General features: G+C 39.9%; 1 long non-coding RNA gene across 9 annotated transcripts in view; it reads left to right on the top strand.

Annotated features, from left to right (window-relative positions):
* Positions 1-15,524, top strand: part of LOC308178402 — an 88,241-nt gene that overhangs the window by 142 nt on the left and 72,575 nt on the right. For all 9 annotated transcript variants that reach the window (XR_013939726.1, XR_013939727.1, XR_013939728.1 and 6 more), the window contains exons 2-3: positions 660-724; positions 11,740-11,839. This is a non-coding gene — a long non-coding RNA (uncharacterized lncRNA). The remainder of the gene's footprint in view (positions 1-659; positions 725-11,739; positions 11,840-15,524) is intronic.

The following is a 15,524-nucleotide window of genomic DNA, read 5'->3' as shown; positions in this document are numbered from 1 at the left end:
GTAGCAGCGAGGATGGACGGCTCGGGGGGCGCCCACTGGGGCTTGTGTGCGGGGAAGGGAGTCCCCCGGGGGGACATGGCGGGGCGGCCGGGAGGCGCCATTTCGCGTCGGCGGCCCGCCGCGGTAACGCGCCTCCTCAGCGCCGCCGCCCCGCTGAGGCGCCGGGGGCCGGCGGTCCTGCGGCCGGCGGCTGTTTGTCAGGAGGCCTCCCTTTCCTCCTCCCGGCTGGGCTCGGTGCGAAAAGCCCCGGGACCGGGGGAGCCGGCAGGCTGAGCCGCTGAGGGAGTGGCCCCAGGCCGACCGGAGCGAGAGTCATGTTAAGGCAAAGCCTGCTTCACGGAGAGCGTATCTCCGCTGAAGCTGAGAGGACAGAAGTCATCTTTTTCGTTGGAGAGAAAAAAAATTGACTGAAGAGCTGAGGCTGTGTTCAGAAAGCCGGCTCCGGGCACCTCGGGTGAGCCCCGGTGGTAACCACGCACACCTGACGAGCTCTCCTGAGGAGATTTGCTTCATGCCTTCACCACTAACGGGAGTCAGTAATGACCCGTGTCCATTTACAGCTTAGTTTTCACAAAATACACGACAAAATAACGACTGTTGCCAGCCGGGCAATGCTACTCACAAACAGAAGACTAATTCAACTTCTGGTTGCCTTGCAGATTTCGGTGTTGGTACAACCACTTTGCTTGCTCAGAGGGCTAAAAGGTCTCATCTGCTGTTCAAAGTAAGTTCTTATCACTGCTTAAAGTTGTCTCCTCAAGTCTTTACACAAACAGTAGCTATACTGTTGAGCAAAACACTCTGTTATTTACTACTCAAAAACTAGTAGCATGACCTGAATTACTTCATTGCATCTTCACCCTCTGAAGTGCAGTGCTTGGGGCTACAAGCAGCTGTGGGGAATCTCTTGCCTTGCTAAAAAGCAAAGTTACAGTCTAAAGGTGAAAGAGTCCCATCATATGTACGTGCACCACCATGCCAACCTCTAGGAGCAATTCAACTGGAGATGACGACATTGTGACAGAAATCCGTCCTGCTGTGTCAGTCACTCAGTTTGCAATTAGTTTTAACTCTGTAACAACTTCCAAACTTCAAAAGCAAACAAAAAAAAAGTTATGCTCGTAAATCAGTTTAGAACCACACACAGGAATATCCAGTGCCATAAACAGTACAAACTGCACAACTGTAGATTTCTATAGGGTCATATATCCCAAGTTTCTGTGTAGGAGGGACTGACAAAGTCCTCTAGTGGCTGCTACCGTTGGCCATTCAATATTTTCTGGTAATTGATGTGTAGTTAGACAGGAATAGGAATACAAAGTGGCTCTAAGAGGAGATGCTTGTAGATTTGAAGGAGCAGAAGAAGGAAGCTTAGGAGCATCAGTAGAAGAGGGGTCCCTGCTTGTCGATCCCCGGGGATTTCAGGAAAGAAAGCGGTACCTTGTGCTGAGCCATCCGCTAGGAGCATGGGCAGCCTGACCTCCACCAGGATGAAGCATTAGAGCTGCAGTTATTTAAAACATTCCCTTCGTACACAGACAAGTGTGCCAGTGGAATTGTGCTATTAAACAGAACACTTGGTTTTTAAACAAAAGATGTTGTTGCTTACAACTTAAGTGACTAGAAAGAGGAAAATTGACTGTTCTACTTCATCATGTACTGCATTAAAGGCATTGCTTGCTAGAAAGTGTATAATATTGCCCCTATAAGAAAACACAGTAACATTTAGTGGTAAAAATAGTCCCCATCTTTCTTCTTCATTAATTTCTCTTGCCTGTGTTTTTAATTGTTGTATAGTTGTCATCCATATTTCATTCTTAGCTAGAAGCTAAGAATAAATATTCTTAAAGCAATATCAACACACTGCCAGATGACTTCAGGCTTTAACTGTAAACAAATTATCCAGGTTTTACTTTTCATACTTATGCTGGACGGATGTTCTTCGAGTGATCTTTTTTAATGCATTGCTAAGTGTCTCAAAAGTGCTGTTGACCTCTTTCCTGGCTCCTCTTTAACCCATTTGCATGAAGGACAACACTGTGAAGGAAAAGGTGGTATATCCAAGTACCTCCCTTGGCAAGATTATGTGGAAAGATAAGCTTTTGAAAGCAAAGTTACTGACAATAGAATTCTTAGTGAGCAAACACAAGACAACCGTTCCGTGTCAGTTCTTCCTGCTTGTCCTGTCATATCTTAGACTGCATCTTTACAACCAGGTGGAATTTGTAAATGAGCAGATGTATCTCTCCCACTACCAGCTGTTGGACTCTGAATGAGCAGTGGGCACAATTTACCCATAATTTGAGATAAGCCTTTTTTCCAGTAGATATCATTCACTTTTATAATCAAGGGACTTTTGGAACAGGGTCTCAAAAGTGCAGGCTGTGTAGCCATCATGACCAAGAGAGTATTATAGAAATTCAGGCCAAAATGTTGGTCTTACTGACATATTTGTATGATGTTGAAATTTTGATGTGAAAAAGCTTGCAGATGATTTGCAGATATGTCAAATAGGACCATGATATCAGTGTTGCTCTGATTAATTTAGAACTAAATAGAGTAATAGTAATTTCTTTTTTGCGTTTAGCAATTATGTAGCTACAGTTTTTAAACCTTCATTCACAAACATGTAGAAATAGGAAATAACAGTAAAGTTCCACAATGAGATATAGTTAAACAGAGAATCGGTGTTCTAACAGAAGTATTGATAAGAACAATCTCTCTGGCATTACTGTTTATTTTAGAACATACGTTACATCAGAGTTCTCAAAAGTTGGTGTTTACTGAGAAATTTCAGTAGGGTTTCATAGAATCGTAGAATCACAGAATATCCCGAGTTGGAAGGGACCCACAAGGGCCATCGAGTCCAACTTCTGGGTCCCCAAAGGACCACCCAAACATCAGACCATGTGCAGTGTCCAAATGTTATTTGGCCTCTGTCAGGCTCAGTGCCATGACCACATCTCTGGGGAGCCTGTTCCAGTGCCTGACCACCCTCTCGGTGAAGAACCTTTTCCTGATAATGAGCCCGAACCACTCTTGTCACCTTCAAGCTGTTTCCTTGGGTTTGATCCTTACTATTTCTTTGGACAAGCCAAAAATATGTGAGCTGTGCTGCCTTTTTTCTTTTAATTATTTATTAAATAAATTTTTCTTAATCTGCTAGGAAGAGTGGTATGGACGTCTGTATTCTGTGAGCAACCAACTGAAAGTTGGATCCTTGCTCTTTCTCACTGCCACTGAACAGGGCAGGACATTTGCAAGCTGAAAGATCCAAAACTATACTCTTATGACAAAAGATAGGACTACTTGCAGACAAAGCTGATCTCAATGTAGGGTTGTGAAGAAGGCGATCAGAAGCCTTAATTTAGCACTCAGATATGACGCTGAAGACTCTTACTTTCCATAATGCTTTTCAGACATAACGTATCATTAGTGAAATAAATGGGACTAGACGATAAAATCTCTCGGCTTTTCCATTGTAATGAAATACTAATGTTATTTTGATTTTAAAAAATAGCTTGGCTTTCTCATCAGTTTGTGGAAAAGTTTCTTAAAAATTTAAGGACAGTGGGAAGGGAATACATTTTTCATGATGTGTATTAACAGCATTGTGTATAATTTTCTTTTTCACACATTATTTGTTTTTGCTGTGTTTACACCTACAGAAGTATAGAAAAGTCTAAGTTGGAATAGACCTCAGGATATCACCTGGTCCAAACTTGTATTGAAAGCAGGGCCTTAGATTAGGTTATCTAAGAGGCTGAGTAAGTCTTGAATATTACTGGTAAGGTAGATTCCAGCACTTCTTTGGGCAACCTCACAGTGAAGATTTTTTTCTTATATCCAGGCAATTTTCTGTGGAGCATCTTGTACCTGTTGCTTCTTGTCCTGCCACTGTGTGTCCTTGTGAATGGAGTACCTCCACCTCCTCTATAGCTATCTTTTAGGTATTGGAATACCATGAGACCACCCCTGAGGCTTTTCTTTCCTAGGCGAAACAAACCCAATTCTTTCAAGATTTCTTTATATGTCAAGTTCTTCAACTCTCTGATCTTCTTAATGTCCCTCTTCTTGGCCCTCTATAATTTTTCAGTGTTTCACTTGAACTGGGAGGACCAAAATTGGATCCAGTATTCCCTGGGTGGGCTAAAAGGTGCCAAATCCAGTGGAATAACCACATCCTTTAATCTGCTGGCAGCTCTTGATAACATGACCCAGCAGGTGACAAACCTTTGTTGCGAGAACACGCTGCTGTCTCATGTTTAGCTTGCCCATCACAGCCCCCAGGGCCTTTTCTGCAAAGCTGCTCCCTGGGCAGCTGGTGCCCAGCCTAAATTGTTTCTTGTCATCCCTCAGTCCACATTGCAGGACTTTGCACTCGTTGAGCTTTGTTGAATTTTATGCAGTTCCTGTCTGTCCCTTTTTGCGATCTGTCAAGGTTCTTCTGATTAGCAGCCCTGTCACCTTGCTTATCAACTGCATCTCTCAAGTTGGTATAGTCTGTGAACTTGTTGAGTGTGACCTCAGTGCTAGCAGCCAGGTCACTAATAAAGACATTAAACAGTAGTGGTCTTGGTATTGTCCCCCGAAGGATTCTGTGGGTCACCAGCTGGACATTGCAACACCGGTCACAAATCTTTGAGCCAGCCAATTTTCCAACCACTTCATTGTCCAGTTCTCCAGTCTGCGTATCACCAATGTAGTGATAATATCATTAACCATTTGGGCAAGGCATTAGAGGGCTTTGATGATGAAGGGGTCTTTCTCTTCCTGTAGTTGTTTCCATCAGTTCTGGTTAGTTTTACTCTACCTTACACTTACTGCATCTTTTGTGTTTGAATATAGGATTGCTGCCATTCTAGACTTGGTGGCTCATGTGTACCCATAAACAGTAGCACATGGGTTGGTATAAGGGGTTTATATAAGGAGCTTGTGTAAGATGACCCAAAAACTTATTCTCTTTTCAGGTTGAGTTGAAATTACAAACTTTTTAGTACAACACTTCTACTTTAGCATCTGAATTAGAAGAAAGTCTGAATATAATGGCCTTATTTAGCAAGTTTAGACCTGTTTTTTAAGCACCAGCAGATGGATGGTTCATATATTCCTCAAGGTATTAGTTGAAATGAAGTCCAGTAAGATCTCTTATCTATTCTTCTGTAATGTCAAAAATTGGATCTGATTGAGATACCGGATCTCTACCTTTGCATTTCTTTTCTGGTGATTGTTGTGTATAAATGAGTGAGAAAATAACCTTTCCATAGCAATTTTTCCTTTTTTTTTTTTTTTTGGTGACAGTTATCTAGGATGTAGACTGTAGGTTGCAAGTTTCCTCTTAGTTTCTGTCTCCCAGCAGGGTGGATGCTGAATTACCCCACAGTCATTGATTCCTATGGCTGAGAAAAAAAAGAAAAAAAAAGAGAGAGAATGACGGTATTCCTGTTTGAGCTGTGTTTTTTCTGTATTAGTTTTTCATTTGAAGAGGTAGTAATTGCCAAATGCTTAGGGAGGTGTAGAATGAACTTCAAAGCATTCTTAAAAGAACACTGATAGAAGAAACCTCGTGCACTTCAGGTACAGTAGCATGGGGAAAACTAGTACAGAGCTTTAGGTTTTTGAAAGGTCAGCTTACACATGAAGTGCACAAAACAGCCATTTGTAATACTTTGTCTGGTGCTTTCTGTGAACAGTAAATGTTGCCTGCACTTTGTGGTGCTGTCATTCACAGAGCTTCCTATGCTGCACCTTTAGTCTTTCCATTGTTGGTCACTTTTTCTTAACGTAAGTTCTGACAAACAGCTTTGCAGAAATACGAAGGTGAAACCTATGTTTTGTTTATTTAGAGTTAAAAATTCATACAGGACGTTCTGTAAAATAGGGCCTGGATAGTTCAAAGGTAATATGAAACACAACTGTAAATGCTCAGCGTTGGAAGGTTTGGTAATCTGGAGCTGAGATGCCTAAACTGCTTTCTTTGGAAGCATCCATGCCTTATTATGCAACACACAAAGTGTTAGGGATAGAATTAATCTACTTATAAAACATATGTTTTTTGGAGAAAAATCACGATCTGCTAATGCTCAAAATCCAGATGAATATGATTTCTTCCTCCTGCGGACTTTAGGAAATATGCTGGAGAATGATTCCACCATTGGACAGCTCTGTGATGGGAGGAAGGGACAAAGCAATGAGAGAATTAAAAAAGTAAAATAGGCTTCTTCTCTCTCATGGTTCTTTAAAAGGCCATACAAAGGGAGCTGCCAGACATAGAACATCAGCTCACTGACTTCATTAGCTACCTTACAAACCACTGAGGCACACCAAGGTTCTCACAGCTTTGCCCTCACCACTTCTTCCCACCTGCCAGTGTCAGAGGGCTCTTTGCTTTCATCCTGGAGAGCCGTGGTATACCTGTAGAAAGTGTTTCATACCTTTACAAACTCTAGTGTGCCCTTGGTAAACAACCTTACTCACATACCCTTTCCCACTCCAGCCTTGGAAGCACTCTCTCTCCCCCCCAGAGGAACATAATGAGGTTAAGTAAGAGCTGTAGCTTCCCAACAATCCTTGACTGCTTGAGAACTGAAGTCCTTGATTACGCTTGCTGAGCCTAGAACAGGGCAGTTGGAAGAAGTTCTGAGAAACTTATGAAATCCTGAGAACTCTGAAGATACTTTCTTTTTCTTACTCCCCACCTCCATCTCAATGAGTACACTTCCCCAGCTGCCCCTTATTCTGCTGTCACCTGCTGAACCAAATGATGTGTGAGTCCCTCCCTCCCCAAAAATACACCTGAAAATGAAAGCCTTTAGGTAGCTGCAGTAAGGTTTTGCTGAAACAAGTGAAAGACTTGGGTGTAAATAGCACAGAATGTCAGGGAGCTCTGTTCCATGATTTATGCAGTAGACATATATAGGATATATTATTTCCAATTTTCCTTTTCTTTCCCATGCTGATATGCAGGACCTATGGAGATGGTTTAATTGAAAAGGAAGAGCTCGCCCTTCCTTTTCTTCCCCACTCTTGCATGTTCTCTTGAAAAATGCTCTTTTTGTATTAAAGTTGTAGGAAACCAATAAAAATTCTTTAAGGAAACCAATAAAAAATTCTGACAAAAACTAGCCAAAGCAAACTGTGTTGCTGCCCCTGGAAAAGTTATTACTGGATCTGACAAAGCTATTTGCCAGTGCGGTGATTTCATTATGAGAACTTTTTAAAAGCAGTATTTCAGAAAATGGTTATGGATGACGGTGGCAAAAGCATTCAGTCCAGGGGTGGTGAAATCAGGAGGATATTTTGCTTCTGTTGGCTAGTGGCTCTCTCTAGCCCATATGCAGAGATTTTCTATTTAGTCAAAAGTTGTGCAGACTATAGTAAATAAAAAAATGAGCTCAGTAATTGGATCTAGCTGTTAAAATCTGTAACCTTAGGTTTTGACAGCTTAGCTTTATTTGGAAAAGGAAAGGAAAGAAATTGGCAAGGACTAAAGGCAAGCCACAACAAAAAATAAATTGTGGAGCCTCTGAAGTACAGTACAGTATGTCAAGGACTTCATACATTACAAATAAACTTGTATGTTTCTTTCCATCCTGCCAAAACAATCACAATAGCAACCCAACCCTCTAAACCTATCAGCTTTACTAATCAAACACAGAAGAAAAAGACTTCTAAGCAGTCACTGTGCTAGAGATATGAAGATAGTAGTCTAGATCTTAATGTTAAAAAAGAGGACTTGTTATTAAAAATAAGGACTTGGCCACAGAAAACGTGCCATTGCTTGAAATCTGCTGAAGTGTGTGGTTAAAATGGCAAGACTAGGATATGATAGGGCAAACAAAGTCCAAAACAAGGTCAAAGTGCCCTCCAATACAGAAATGATTTTGAAAAGTAGCCACTTGTACTACTTAGATAAAGAATATATTTTGTCAGTTTGGTTACTGACCTTGTCACCCAAAAAGCAGAAATCTTGAACCGCTCACAAGTCATTAAGAACAAGTTAGAAAACTTGCCTGCCTGTGCCTCAAGATAATTGCTCATTTTCAGCATATTTCAAATAACATCAGATGTTTAGAATGCAAGAAATGAATAAATGACATTTTTCATTTCATCTGTAAAGTGAAAGAAGCTACTTAGGATTCCTATTTCCTATTAATGTCCAAGCACACAAAGAGACTTACCCATTCACAGCAAAAGGTGAATGACAACCAGCTCGACCAGTGAGGACCCTGTCCTGCTGTGTGACTCTGTTCTGTACAACACACTTGTAAATACCCAGAACTAGACTCTAACCCATCTATAAGATGTTCTGCTGCGGGGCCCATGCAGCAACTGACAGCATTCCTGCAGCTTTCCCACTTCAACGGCAAGCCTCCGTGCAGACACACTTCTCTGCATATAAATTTGTGCACACATACACATGTACACTTCCAAATATGTACAGATAAAAATTCCAGTCCATGAACTGGGTCATCTGAAAAGAGTTTTTGGATTAACATATTGTCTGAGGGCTAGCACACACTACAAAAGCTCTTACTCTGTATGCCATTTGGAAATACATTATCTTTGTTTACGATTATAGTATGTCTCCATGCATGCAAAGTGTTAGCTCCTTCTAAGGCTGTCTGTTAGAAGATCAGAACATTGCTCCTACTGAAGCCTTATGTAAGTTTAAGTATCTAATGATCACTTTGCTAAATCTCACAAGAAGAGCATTACAGAAAAGGGAGAAAACTCAGCCTCTAGAGATTTTAACACACACCGAAGTCAGTGCGATATGCATTTGGATATGGATGTGCTCCGTGTGAGCATTTTGGTGCTGCGTGAAACGACAGTGAACTAGATTCTGACCTCAGATATGCATTTCTAAATCTCATTGACTTAACTGGATGTTGCCACAGACAGGATTTGGACCTGTGTACTTTTAAAAACTTCTTACAGAGTGGAATTTGTTTCATAGTGGTTGCAAGAATTAACGCTAAACGGGCATAACATGAGCCCAACCATTACTAAGAACTATAGTTTTTATTGAGTTACAGACTATTCTAATAACAAACATAAATTAAAGGTATTAACAAGTCTTGCAAATTTTACATTTTAACTTCCACTATGTAAACAGTGCAGAAGGGTATCGGGAGACAGCCATGTGTTGTAATTCTTGCAACATCATTAGGAGTCTCAAGGCACTTAGCATTTTCTCAAAGACAGTCATAGGAATATTGGGTATGAGGGTAAAGGGCTTTATTCATATTCAAAAAAAAAGAAGAAAATATCATCTAAAAGAAGCCCAACATTCTTTTGTGAAACCTATCATTTTTTAAGCCAATCACAAAATGTACTTGTGTTTGAATGTAGGTACGTGGCAATACTAAAATGCTATCATACAGGTCTTCACACAAAAATAAATAAATAAATAAATAATCCCCAAAGCAAGTGAAGCTGTATTATAATAGCTGGGACCTATATATACACTAATTTTAAGTAAACTTTGGGAAGTAAGTAAATGCCATAGTGTTGCAGCAAACTGTAAAGATCACTTTGACAGAAAGGGTACGGACAAGTTTAAACAAAGACTATTAATGAGTGGAAAAACTTTGAAGCTGAGAAGGAAAATACTAACAAGAGAGGTCTGTCGGCACCGTGCTTTCAGCCCTGGGTGTGTGTGGCCCTCCTCCCTTTTCCCTCTGACCTGCTGCCTGTTTCCACAGGAAACAAACACATGTAAGTCAGAGGAAATCGAAGTGTGCTCTGCCAGGCGGGCCATTTGTCCAGGACTGACGTCTGCCCGTCAGAATAGGTGCTGAATAAGTTGGGCAATTCGAACAGCATCCCTGGGAGCAAACTGCGCAGTGTTGGGGTTTAGATCAAGGACAGGATTTGTGGAAGGTAGGAGCAGCACTGTAAATTTTAAGTAAAAGCCATTAAAAAATGTATTTTTATTTTTTAAGAGGTAGTGTCATTAGGATGATCGAGAAGTGAGATAAGGCAAAGTACAGGATTTTTGCAAATAAGTTTTCGGTAGGTGGACGGGCATCAGGGGGGTACCTGCAAAAGAAGGGGAGAGCAACAGCTCAGGGCATAATCTGGTGGGTTTAGCAGAAACAGCAATTTTTGAGTGAGATCAATCTGCATGGCTTGTACAGTAGCTGTGTTCAGGACCTGGCTCTTCAACCTGATCTGCAAATACTTGTGTTGAGAAAGAGGGAGATGTATTTGCCCAACAAAGAGGAGAGCAAATTTAGCTAAGCTGAATTTCCCCACTGATGGGAGGTGAAGTCTTCAGTGGAAACAAGTGCTCTTCTGGGAAAGGGTTTCTTTCTCCGACCCTCCTTTCCCCCACCCCGTTCCAGGACTTGAACACTTGTAACTGTTTCCTTGCCAGGCAAATGTCATCCACCACACACTTGGATCCACTTTGTTGCTTCTTGCATTTATACTGCGATCAGTCTAGACTTGTCTCATATTGCTTTGCATTCCTGGCAATTTTAAGGAAACATATCTCTTGCTGGCAGCACGCGGGCTGCTCAGATTGAATGAGATGCGGCCGGAGTGCCCAGGCTGGCCTGCTTTCAGAAAACCACAACAGCCTCATTGCTCTTCCTTTTAAGAATCCCATCTAAACTGTGTTGCTTTCTTTTGTCTGCGGTTAAAATGTCACGTAGGATGCTATTTACAGTCCTATCTGTGGAAAACTATATTCTCATATAACAACTAGCCTTGTAGTTCTTCCTCTTCCATTTACTGAGCGAATATATATCTCAATTTTGTTCCTGTGCAAAGCCATTTTACAGGTGTGTCTTCACAAAAATTTAACAGCAAATATAATCCAAAATATTTCAGAAGGAAAGGAATAACATGAGTTCACATTTCCATACAAGTTGTGTAACTCACTCGATGTGCTTAGCCCATGGAGGAACCAAATGGGCCAAGGTCTTCTCTTGAGATCATCTTGTCCTGAAGGTTAAAAGTTTGGTAGAAGGGCACTCACAGTAATGAATGAAAGTTTCAAAATCTGATCATTTATTTATTTATTTATTTGAGAGTGGGCAGGTAACCAAAACCCTCTCCTGGGGAGCTCGTTGAACAGTGCAGAAGGTTTTGGGGATTGCTTCTTTTCTTTTTGAGGTAAATTATTCTGTTGGCTAGAATACAAGCTCAAGACTGCAGAGACTTCACTAGATTTACTCTTCTTATAATGCTAGGTTGGTCACATCACTTCTTACCTATGAAACGGACTTTATACTTACCTGCCATCCAGGCTTATTATGAAGCTTAATCAGCCTGTCAAAGATGAATTCTATGAACCTTTCAAGATGGTGGTTATGATTGTTTCCATTGAACTGATACGGTTCTTACTGATGCACTTTTGCTTTGTCTTTCATGATGATCTGAGGCTTACTTGTATCTAAAGAATGATAGAGACAGAAAAATGTTGCTTGAAAGACTGAGATAAGACTGTCTAGCTCAGTATTTAAATCCTCCAGGGGTGGAAATCCCACCACTTCTCTCTTGGCCTGTCTCAGTGTTGTACTGCCCTCCTGGTAGAGAAGCATTTCCTAATGTTCAGGCTGAACCCTCAGAGCTGCGATGCGTGATCATTGCCCTTGCTATACTGTTTAACAGCATGTAGGAGAGTTTGGCTCCAATGTCTTTATAAATCCCTTTCAAATAGTTGTAGGCAGTTATTAGAATTCCTGTTAGCCTCCTTTTCACGAAACTAAACAAATTCTCTCTTTGTAGGACGTGTGTGAAATTTCCTGCACGATGCAGTGTGAAACAAGCAGAGAGAGAATAAGCAGGGGAGCCAGATGAGAGCATGGTGCCACAGCAGCTGTGTATGGTGAGTAGCACTGAAGTATCTGTAGGGTTGAGGTGCACGACCCTTTGCTATGCTCAGTTCACCAGAGGGTATCTGGTAGTGAGACTGACAAGGAATTTCTTAGCAATGGCATTTTTTTTAGGATCTAAGGACACATTTATGTCATCAGTTCCCTATTTGATCAGGTTTTAGATGCAGATAAGTGAATCATTATAGGTATCAGGAAGTTGAAATTTCTAAAAATGACAGCTGTTCATAGAATGTCAATGGTATGTGCCTAACCATTTTCTGCTGTCTCTGCTTGAATGTGTTCACATGTGCCTAGGTTACTCTAGGAATTAAGATCTGTGAGGCTGCAGGACCCATGTTCTGGAAACATCCATACAAAGAGAATTAAATTTAATATTAAATCAGTCAGGACATATGTTAGTTTATATTTTTGTATGACCTACAATGTGTCTTAGGGATGAAGAAACTATGGCCCTTGATCGCACAACAGCAACAACATTATCTTGCTCCCAGTTATGTATAAATTCGTCATTTAAAGCTCTGTGTTTCTTTATTTAAGTAATAATATGCACTTGAAAATTGTTCCCTGTGGCACAGCGCTATATGTTATCATGAAAGCACTAGAAGAATGTTACACATGACCTGTTTGGCCCACTCTTTTTTAGTCGAATCTGTCACTGTATCAGGGTGAAAGAATATTTCCATTTTAGTAAAAGTTTACAGGTTTTGATTGCATTTATTTTGTTCATATACAAGCATGGTTGGCAAAACATATAATTCACTAAATCAAAGTATCTACCCTAAGAGGATTTTGAGAGTAGAGCCAGATGATTTGTTTCAACAGCACAAAGCTAAGGGGATGTTGGGACATAAGAATGTAGGTGTAGGTGATATTGTATATTGGAATTAACCTAATGTTAAGGAATATATAAATAAAGTAGAAAAAAATTGTTTTAAGGTTACATCCTCTACTTATAGTCTGAGCATTCTTTCAAGGAAAGGGTAAGAGATCAGTAATGCTCACGTGCGTAGCTGTATGGAAGGTAACAGTGATGCTTTGTAGTTTTCTATAAGCAACTGAATGGGGACATGCTAAGATAGACAGTCACTATAGATGCAGTACATTATCTCCAACAGTGCTTGATAACTTTATCTATAAAGCTACTTCTCCTTTTCCTCTGTGATTTCATATTCGTAGCTTATGAAGTAAAGGAGGTTATTTCAGCTAGTAGCAGTATGTGCTTTCATACAATGGGTAAAATATATGCAAAACAATGTAGGTTTCTCACTTTTTGCATTCAAGACTGTGGAAAGCTGATAAACATGGAAGTCACAACAAAATTTATGTGTGTTTTTTGGCAAATGTAGTTGTGTGCATAATAAATTGATGCCCTAATCATTTTTCAGATTTTTAAGCCATTTAAGTGCAATGGCTTAAGTGGAGCTCGTAAGTATCTGCTGGTTTTGTTGAAAAACGTGGAAAAATCTTTTCCTCTGTTCTGTAATAAACTTACATTAACCAAGAGTATAGTCCTAAATATCATTCAGTAATTTTGCTTCCTGTAGCCCAATCATTTTTGACTGCTAATTATACATGTGCCATTTTGTTTAAAGAGCAAACAGTACAGCAGTCTGCAATCTGTTTAGTTTAAATTCACAGGAAGGGTCTTAAAATTCTTCAGGGTCTGTCATATTCAACCTTTGGTTACTAACAGTAGTCCCTCTTTGAAAAGATTTACTGCTTAGCAAACATTTCAGTTTATTAATGATTTATGAAGTCACAGAATGCACAAGATTTCTAGCCACTTGTAGTGGGAATTGTAAGAATTGGACTTTTAGTTCAGTATGAAAGTAAGAATGCCTTTTGTAAAGAAACATGTACAAATCTATGTTAAATAAGTTTTGCTTGCAGTGCATTTCTATGGTAACCTTTGTCCGATGACATATCTGTTCCAGAATCTCTTGAATTATTTAGCTGGTACATCTACTATACTCATAGATTTTCCTCCCCTCTTCCTATCACATTCTTTCTTTGTCCAATGTGATGGTTTGCAAAGAACTGTGAACTCATCAATGATATATCACACTCATAAACATACACATATAAACAGTACATATACGCATATACAATATGTATACACTGAAGATATAGAAAATATAGTCTATAGTCTATAGTCAATGTAGATGTACACTATATGTTGTATACTACCAGTCTTCCATAATTCAATCAACAAAAATTGCTCAGAGAAACAAAATCCCAGGGGCATCATGTCATATTTCATGCAGGAAGGTTACAAGGAAAGAAATGCACCAAGATCAAATCACAGAGCAGAATTTCTCCCTAGATAGCAAGGCTGCGTAATGCCTGGTCTGCTCTTGCATCTGCCAGCTGCAGTCAGACAGACTGCACTGCTGAGCAGAAGTTGGAAGAGATTAGACAATACAGGGAATAAATAATAAAGTGGAGCATGAAATAGTTTTGTTTGTTTGTTTTTCCAGTAATTTCCACTTATTGCCCTTGTAGTGGAGAAGTGAACATAAAGAATGTTTGAAACATCTCACGTTATCTTTCTCCTTTGTTCAATTCAAGGAGGTAATGCTGGTCTGCACACAGAGAGTGAAAGGAAGAGTGCTGCTAGAAAACCAGACTGGGTTGGCACTCAATCTGGTCATTAACAGTGCAATAAATACCCAAATTTAAAAAATGTAAATATCATAGGGTAAAATGCCTGATTTTAGCAACACTATTAACATACAGTCAGTTATATTACAGTTACTATTACCATTCATTTAACTTCCAAAGTTTTTCCCATTCCAAAGACAAAGTGGTTATATCATTTTAAAAGCTCTGCCTATTTTGTAATATTTATTTTAGAACTATTCAAACTCACATATGCTGCTTAACCACAAAATGCACTGTAAGAGCATATTATTACAATAAATCTTAGAGAGATGATCAAGTAATATTTTAACTAATACATAGGGAGCAGAAAAACTAGCAGGTAGCATGCAAGAGCACTGCTGTAATCTATCTCTAGTTTCTCTGGACCTGCAAATCTTTGTGAACAAAGAAATAGAAAATAGGAATTGCATCCTGACCATTCTGTGTGTCACCCTGAAGGCTTCGATTTTACAAGCAAAACAGATGCAGTCACAGTTTCTGAACAGAACTTCTGAAGCCTTTTCATTCACAGTACGCTCCTGTGTTTTAGGAGAAGTCAGTCAGAGCGAGTCCATCCGCCTCAGATGTTGTGGGAGGCAAATATCTGAAGGAAACATCGATTTTAAAGAAAGATTCAGATTACAGGCACAGCTAGCAATTACTTTTCTCTTGCTTTAGCTGTTTCTATCAGCTTTACTTTCAAAATTCCAGAATGGGTGGTTTTCTCAAGTTTGTTTCACTCCCTCCAAACCTGGGGAATGGAAATGTCATTAAATATGAAAAGACTTTTCTTTTACATTGTTTACCAAACAGGAGCTTCACTGAGAATTAGATGAAAAAAATATTATGCACTTCTCAGGAGTCTCCTATAGAAAACTTTGGCATAGTTGTAGTATTGTGAATTGTGGAGCTGACGTCTGACTTGTCTCCCATTTTTTTGCCAAAATTTCTGATCCACTTAAGACATCTTGGGAATAGTTTTTTTAACTATAAGCATTTACATAGGTAGTGTTATAAATGCTTTATGCACATGAA

The sequence above is a fragment of the Anser brachyrhynchus genome (genome assembly GCF_964034855.1).
Source record: "Anser brachyrhynchus genome assembly, chromosome: 15".
Taxonomy (NCBI): domain Eukaryota; kingdom Metazoa; phylum Chordata; class Aves; order Anseriformes; family Anatidae; genus Anser; species Anser brachyrhynchus.
Note: the sequence above shows the minus strand (reverse complement) of the source record. Positions and strands in the feature narration are given on the sequence as shown.